The following is an 8,992-nucleotide window of genomic DNA, read 5'->3' as shown; positions in this document are numbered from 1 at the left end:
GAATTGTGTTACATTTGTCATTTCGGGGCCTTTTATAGCTGACTATGCGGTATGGGCTTTGCTCATTGTTAAAGGCCATACGGTGACCAATAGTTTTTACTTTCTGTGTCATTTGGTCTCTCATGAACAGTTGTCTCATTAGCAATCATACCACATCTTCTTTTTTATATTTGGAGGTCTAGTCGGTGGATAATAAGATAGCGTCTGGCGACAATACACAGGAAATGCTGAAACATTATACATGTAATAGCGAACCAATGAATCGATAATTGTTTCTTTTTGGATTTTTATAATTTGGATATATGTTTTAGTATGTTATAGATAAAATATGAGAATTTGACTGTTAACGCTCCTTAAATGCTGTCAAGAATAATAAATGCTTTTTCAAATACAATGCATTAATCGCTTTGTGAAACATTCATGTACCTTAACACAAGCGAAGTAGTTACATTTACTAACATGTTTATTCTTCTTTAAATAGATGATATATTTGTTCCCGATACACAACAAAAACAGTAAGTACGATGGAAAGTTGCACTCTTGCAATAAATCGTTTTACATTTCGTATAATATCTGATTTCGTACCAAGATATTTCAAGGTGATTTGATATTCATTTTTTCTAAAGTTGGTCCAAAACAAGAAAACTAAAAGATAACATTTTCTCTATTATTTAATATTATTGCAACAAAATACATTTCGGAAAGACTTTCATTCAAACAATGACGTTAAACATCAAACTCATCTGGAAGGAAATAACAACAAACATAAATTTTATACAAAAAATGTAGGTAAAGTTTCGGGTACGGGGGTTTTGACAGCAAAAGGATTACGGAAATGAATATGCTGAACAGGGAAGAATTCAAAATTATCAACAGTATACACGTATTAACAGTTTAATTAGCACTGCATTTTTTATGAATACACATTAAAATACCAAGATTCTCCTATTTTGATCATGTTGGTTCCATTATTAATCTCATCATAGGTATCAGCATAACAATTTGATACGCCAGACGCACGTGTCGAAAACAAACGACTCATTAGAGTCGCTTGAATCAAAAATGCTAAAAAAGGCCAAATAAGGTACGATGTTGAAGAGCATGGAGGACCCAAAATTCTGGAACGTTTTGTGTATTTCACTTTAATATAGAATAAATTAATATGAGTATTTTGTGCATATTGCAGAACTATTAAAACCTATGATTCACTTGGAACCAAAGACGCTGTTGACGCTTATGATGATTTAGAGAACCATAAAGGTGTGTGAAATATATTGTTTTTGTATAAAATTTCACAAACATATATATATATATATCTGATGTGCAAACGGTTGTAGAACTATATCAGTTTGTTAAATTTAACAGTGAGTCGGAGGATACAAACTAAGACAAAAAACCAACAAAGAAAAAAAAAAGAAAGTTAATTTCATAGTTTTGCATATCTTGAATTTGTTTTATCAGTTGTCGCATTTCTTATGAAGAAACACACCTCTCTTTTGCCTGAAAGAGGGTTTTAAATTAGATCAATAACAATTGTTGTTTGCATATATTGTAGGCCTCCCATCGTCTAAATCGTAAGTTTTATATGGATATATAATGTATACAGCGCAGAATTCAATAATCCATGTTCTGCACGATACCAATTACAGCAATAAAAAGACCTTCGGATATTGAGGAATTATGTGTCCTTTTTTCAGTTATAAGCGATTATCGCTATTTTATGATTTTTTCCATTGATCTTTTTTTGCGATAATTTTTCATATCATCCTACTTGCCGTTGTCCATATAAACGACGTCATAGGCAAACAGAATATCATTTGTCTCGAGGATTTTTCTCTGCCACATCGGCTGTCGCCCTTTGATCAAATTTGTAGCTGAGAAACAGCCTCTCGTTTGAAAAACATCGGTAATCTATAAACAGTAATATCCAAACTACGGTTAGAACGTTTTAGTTCATATCATGGATCTCTGCTCGAACGCATGAACAAAATATGTATAAATTAAAAAGAGCCTAAAGGGCATACGATTTAGTTGTAAGAGCAGATAATAATGTATCCAAATTTAATGCGTTGTTTTCGCAACGTTGCTTATGATATTCATCTAAAATAGCAAAATAATCAATTGCGTTATTAAACAGTTACGCGAATTTGAAATATTGGCAAAAGAAAACGACCTTGTTGTTTATTTAAGCACGCAAATGCTACTACGAGGGAAAGGGGAGGGGGGGGGGGGGGGGGCGTAAAAGGCGATGCATTTAAATGAAACATGTTTACTTTTGTATCCTAAATACACCCGTTAATGACAGTGATTCGTGTAGATAGGCGGTTTACGGCGGGAATAGCTGCACGACGATGTTGCGATAAGAATTCTTTACGATGTAATTTAGCACAAACAAGAGATATGGGATTTCAAGCATTATCAAGTTAGGCTTTCCATTCCTTCCTAGAAAATCAGTACATGAATCCCAATTTGTTTCTTTGTAATCGACTCCTTTAAGAATGTTAAATCAAAATTGCAAGAAAAAAAAAATCAACGGTTGAATTTTATCTATAATTTATACATTTATATTGGCAAAAATGATTTCACAAACTTTAATCGCCTTCAGTCTTCATCTGAGGAAGTATCATCAAGGCCTATAAATAAAGAAATATTTTACAAACAACTAGGAGAAACTATCTGCTTTCACCTCACAGTTGTGTTATTTCTTTCTCAGGAAAGTATTGAAAATTTTTGGCAAGACGTTTTTTTACAGTGCCATTTGCAGTTCCCCAAGCTTCCATTCTTGTTTATTGCCTTTTCAGAACTTACACAATAAATGTCTTTTTTAATGTAATCCTGTCATCATTATTAATACAATATTTGGAACTGAAGGTTTAGGCGTTCCGGATTTTCTGGAATAATTTGTTCATTTATTCCGATGCTATGTTAACGCATAGTATTCGTTCGATTCTAGAGAATTTGTTACTCCCAAATGTTATTTTATACATACAACAAATGGTATATACAGTCGAGATATATGGATTGAAATCGCTAATAGCCATATTTCGCAGTATTTAACTAATTAACGTGAAAACTTGAATCTTATATATTTACGACAATCACTCTTTCATTATCTATAACTTATTTACACGTTTACGATCAACGGCACACATGATAGTTCCTCGGTAATTAGCTGGCAAATAGATTAAAACCAATATAATTTAAGAACCCTGATGTGTTTTCCACGGTATAGCCCAAAAATAACAGAAAACTAGCATAAAATAGTAGAATATAGAGTTGTACAATATAAAAGCCAATTTTTTAACATATTTTGTTTGAAAAATTTTCCTAGGTGAGGTTCATTAATACGGGATAAAAATTGACACTGTTTTGTTCGTTACTTTATAGTTAAAAGTTAATAAATATAAAACAAAGATTAAAATGTATTTTGTATTACTTTTATTATAAGTAGTTTTCAACTCTTTTTGATGTGATCATAATGGTAAGTGTTTTTGTTTTCATTTTTCATTTGTTTTTAAATATGATATTGATAATTTCGTCTACTTTTGACTTTCTTAGTTTAAATAGATTTTATACATTTATAAAGTAGATTCGTATATCATTCAGATTCATCTATTTTACTCATAGAAGTCCCATTTTGATTACAGTTTTATATAGAATAAATTAATATGACTTGTTTGTGCATTTTGTAGAATTAGTAAAACCTATGAATCACTTGGAACTAAAGACTATGTTGAAGTGTATGATGATTTAGATAATCATAAAGGTGTGTAATAGAATATTACTATAGAACACATTATTAAGCTAGCTATAAAACAAGGTTTAATCCACCATTTTCTACATAAGAAAACGCCTATACCAAGTCAGTATTATAACAGTTGTTATCCATTCGTTTGATGTGTTTGAGCTCTTAATTTTGCCATTTGATTAGGGATTTTCAGTTTAGAATTTTTCTCGGAGTTCGGTATTTTTGTTATTTTACCTTTTACGTGTACACGTATACCTGGTGCGCAATTAATTGTAGAATGATGTGAGCTTAATATAATTTGAGTGAGTTACAGAATACAAATTATTGCGGTAAAACAAACAACAAATATCAAACGATTAATATATAAGAAGAAAAAGAAGTAAATAACTTATTGTTGTTTTCTTAAATTGGGTTTACTTAAAAAACAGTATACATTTAGTATCCGGTGAATCTCACAAGTTCTTCTGAATAATGCTTACATGTAATACTAAAAAGGATATGCAGTGTATTGATATATTAGAATAGCATCTATGCATACTTTTCGCTGTTATATATAATATTAATTCTTCAAAACTGAAATAAATTTACCACACGTTACACACAAGTTCAAGTTGACGTTTTGTACTTATACCTCCATAATAAATGTAGTAGATACTTGTTTAAAACAAATCATGCATCACAAATTGCATAATAGAAAATTTGTTATTAGAACAATCGCAATTGATATTTGTATATCTTGTAGGCCTGCCATCGTGTAAACCGTAAGTTTTCATATGGATAAAAAAAAATGGATACGTACATATGCATATCTTTAAATCAGCCATTTCCTGTAAAAATACAGGAGTACAAATTAAATAAGGAGATATTTGGAAACAATCAAATTATGTTTCCTGATATCTTTTATCTGTAATAAGCAAACAGTAATATTCAACCTGCGTTGAACGTCGCAGTGCTTATATTTGATCACAACGTGAAAGCAATAAAACATCCGACAAATTACGTTTGAGAAAATAACATTGGCCTTCAAAAATAACAGCAAAATCGTAATAGACATACTTTGCCTCATGGAGTTGCATCTTTAATTTTAGATAAACTACATAATTTATAAATATGGAAATAAAAGTCAAAACATACCTTCAATTTATGTACGAACTGCGTCACTGAAAACTTACTACTCAAGGATATACTAGAACACCAGATGCGGTGCAGATCCAGTGGTCGTAACACGTTTTATACTGAATAACTTAGACGTGAAGTCTTTGGAATACCTGTAATAAATAACACTCGTGGTTGCAAGTTTTCAAACCACAACCATAAAACGCTTTAGAGCTTTTAAACATATACGATCTAAACAGAATAAAACTCTTCTGTAATTTGAGTATAATTTAAACAGTTATGAAATTTAAAGTAATAGTAAAAATGTATTATGTTAATCATACCAGTTAATAATGACTAGTTTTAATCTAACTTTCTCGTTTACAATCAAACGCGTTTATTGTAAAAACATTCGTAACAGATAGAACAGGATTATTCCTACATTGTTTTTTATAAATATAAATGATACCGCTTCATTTTGAACTGTTACATTTCTTCAAAATTTACTAAAATGAATAAATATTTGTTAAATTGACATTATTATTATGGAATTATTTGTATTATAAAGCATTTTAATCTTCTTTTATCGATTATAGTGCGCACAACCAATGTTTCGCACAAAACCCATCAATAGAAATTCTTCAGCTCATAAGTTTAGTACAAATACTGTTTAAAGATGTGTGCTGTATTTTTAACTTTATTGCATGTCTTTTTATCAATCTCCCTTTTATATGTATTAGTTCAGTGGACCATTATGAAGCGTTGAGTGCTCAAGATAAACCAAACTTGTATGAGGAATTAGAAAATGAGAAAGGTACTTGTTTTATTCGTAAGAATCAAAAACATAAATATAAGATGTTAAAATTTGAAATCATTTTACTTTTAAATATCAAGAACTTCTTCGGTATTCAATTTGATAACTTAATTGTCATTACAGCGCGAGATCAGAGACGGACAGTTGTTTTATTGTTTGATCATACATAAATGAATTCTAAGCATTTAATAAAATAAGATAATAGTTCTGTTAAAAAGGGTCCAATGGTAAATTAACGGTATTAACTTACTACGTTTACTAAAAAATATGAACCGAAAACAAAAAGAGAAAAAAATAGGAGAACAAGAAGAAAAAGAAAAACGGAAATTAACATGACGTCAGGACACTACGTCATTGACGTTGCTCTGGAATATCTTTATTTAGATACATGGACGCTGGTCCAAATCTTGTATTGACCTCTTGTGCAATTTGCCGCGGTGAAATTCAAGAGGATTTCCTATGCTTTCGGCCAATGAAAGAACAGAAAAATCATAGTCGTATAATAATACAAATTAATGTTTCAAGAATTTTCCAACAATGCATCGTTTCCTTTTTACCTATACTTTCGTATAATTTCGAATCTTCATTGGTATATAAGAAATAAGTTAATATTCTGTTCATTTGATTATTTGATATTTTTCAGGTCAATCAAGCAAAATATATGTCAATGAAGTATTGTGAACTAAATACTTATTTTATCAACATGGTTTTATATTGAAAACGATACAGAGGTGAATTAATCAAACTTTATAATGCAAAATAACTAATGTGCACGGTATTATATAAAGTATGGATATGTTAACTTAGTAGATCTTAACTGAAAAAAAATGAAATTGAAATAAAAATGTTTTTTATGCAAACAAAAGATCAATAACCATATACTTAGTTGTATATTATATTATGGTTAACATAATGTGCTCGTGTGGCCTCCTATGTATGAAGAATTGAACACATATGAGTCTTAATCCGGCTGCGACGATCTTAAATATTTATATAAAGCTTTATATTTCTTATAACTTCTTATCTTTTCGACACACACGGTTTCGCTTCCACCGTTTTTGTCAATTTTATTTATATCTTTCTAATTGATTTACGAGATTTTAACATCGGTACACTGTGTAGCCATACTCTATATATCTTTTGTCTTAGACCTCAGTTACAAGGTTCGGCAACTAGTTAAAACTAAAGAGCGATTTCAGCTCGATTTTCAAAAAAATGAACAACATTATATGGATATGGTTTACAAGAGACTAAGTGCTGTCTCGCTTTGATTTGGGTATTGAAATGTGCCAAGTGTACATATATTTCTGGAATCGTCAAAAGAAGCCCTGGTCAAAAAAGTACCTACATACTCTAATTTAATATGTTTTTTTTTAAACAAAACAAATAAATATATTTCGTTCTAAATGTAAGGAAATGGCCCAAGACATTTCGTATCTATTAATGTTGCGTACCTCGCCATGCATACATGTCCATCGTGCATTTATTGATACAAAAGCCTACTGAAAAGAAATGAAATTAAATGAAATAATATATATAAATATTGAATAATTAATAGTTTGTAAATATGTATATTTGTATCTTTGTCATTATATCATTCTTTTTGCAGCTTTTGTTGTCTTAATTGTTGTTTTTTTTATTTGAGGCTATTGTTGTCTCTTGTTTAGTTTGTTAAGCTTGTTTCCCTCATTTGGGTTGATTGTCTCAATTTCACGAGAAAGGGAAAAAGTTCTTAAAGAATCACATAGATTTTATAAAAATACATGTCTGTTTCAGTGTTTTTGTTCTTTTATATTTTCTGTTCCTATACATCCTTGGCTTTCAAATTTTCGTCTTTGAGCTCTCTTTATTAAAATCAATAGCAAAAAATCACGTCGGACGCATACATTTATACAGTGTTGTTTTAAATGTTTTGATGCAAGAACCATGTGGGTGTTAGAGTGGGCTGTTATTCAAATTATTCAATACTCATCCACGCTCGCTTTTACACATTGTGACTTGGATGGAGAGTTATCTTATTGGCACTTATACCACATCTTCGTATTTCTATCAAATGCAGGGTTTGTTGCTCGTGCTGTGTGGATGCAGTAGAATGTGTCCCCGTGCTTGTGGTGTATGCACTTATCTTTTACAATTATGGGTTGTTTGTCTGTGAGAGAGCTTTCACGTGTTTATTATATCTTTGGTCTTAATTGTTGATTCAATATTATGGTGTTTGGATGTATAAATACTCATCCACGCTTGCCTTTACACATTGTGACTTAAACTTCATTTGCACTCATACCACATCTTCTTACTTCTTTCGACTGCAAAGTTTGTTGCACGTGCTTTGTGGATGCAGTAGAATGTGTCCCTGTGCTTGTGGTGTATGCCCTTATATTTAACAATTATGGGTTATTTGCCTGTGAGAGAACTTTCACATGTTTATTGTTCTTAATTGTCTCATTGGCACTCATGCCACATCTTCTTATTTTTATATTCATCGCTGGTTGTTAATTTCAGAAGATTCAAATGTAATCAAGTAGGGATATGTCACATTTATCATCATTAAACTGTAATTTCTTCTTTTTCAGAGTGCCCCCTGTCCAACTTTTGCATGCCACATTTTGTGCTAATGCATTTTTTAAAAGTCTTATTTTGTAGAGTTTTAAATTAAATATATGCATCACTACTGGGGTGTTAGTGACCTTTAAACAGAAATCATCCTAAGTTGTGGTAAGTTGACCATGAACTACTTCATCACCTTTGAATTAAAGATTCACAAAGAAGTATGTTCGGTAAGAACATTATTTGGCCCAGAATAATAAGTCAATTGTTCCAAGATAAAAAAAAATTGTTTCAAGTTGCTGAATAGACATGCAAGAATGTAATCATTCTGTCGAGTTTTTCCTGTTAAGCGTTGAAATTTACACCCAAAAAAGATATGTTTGTGAATGTCACATTTTGGTTTAGAACACATAGAGCTCAGGGTAAGACATACTAAATATTCCATTCAGTGATATATATAATTTAATAAAACAAACATAATGTCAAATTATCGTTTTGTCGACGGACATGTATGCTCTGTATGTTTCCGATGGACTAAAGACCTATGAAAATTGACCTGTGTCATTGAATTTTGAGTTTGAAGTTATTTTTGAGACGTCATGAAAAGGACGCTGATCTATAAAATTTTAACAAAGAGACTTATTCACCATCTTACAATATGATTTATTACGATAATGGTCAATAGATACTAAATCTTAATTGTAAATGGAAATGTGGCAAATATGTGGCCTAATCGAATCTACTCGTTTGATTGATATGTGCAATTCATTTCAGGTAGGTGGTAATAG

The 8,992-nt window shown here is 30.8% G+C and overlaps 1 long non-coding RNA gene across 1 annotated transcript in view; it reads left to right on the top strand.

Moving 5' to 3' along the window:
* The first annotated feature begins 1,553 nt into the window (after nt 1-1,553).
* The window catches only part of LOC127713876 (uncharacterized), a 194,011-nt gene continuing 186,572 nt past the window's right edge, over nt 1,554-8,992 (top strand). Inside the window, exon 1 of the long non-coding RNA XR_007987509.1 lies at nt 1,554-1,574. This is a non-coding gene — a long non-coding RNA (uncharacterized LOC127713876). The remainder of the gene's footprint in view (nt 1,575-8,992) is intronic.

The sequence above is a fragment of the Mytilus californianus genome, unplaced genomic scaffold, assembly GCF_021869535.1.
Source record: "Mytilus californianus isolate M0D057914Y unplaced genomic scaffold, xbMytCali1.0.p SCAF_83, whole genome shotgun sequence".
Classification (NCBI taxonomy): domain Eukaryota; kingdom Metazoa; phylum Mollusca; class Bivalvia; order Mytilida; family Mytilidae; genus Mytilus; species Mytilus californianus.
The sequence above is the reverse complement of the archived record's forward strand: the minus strand, read 5'-3'. Positions and strand labels throughout refer to the sequence as shown.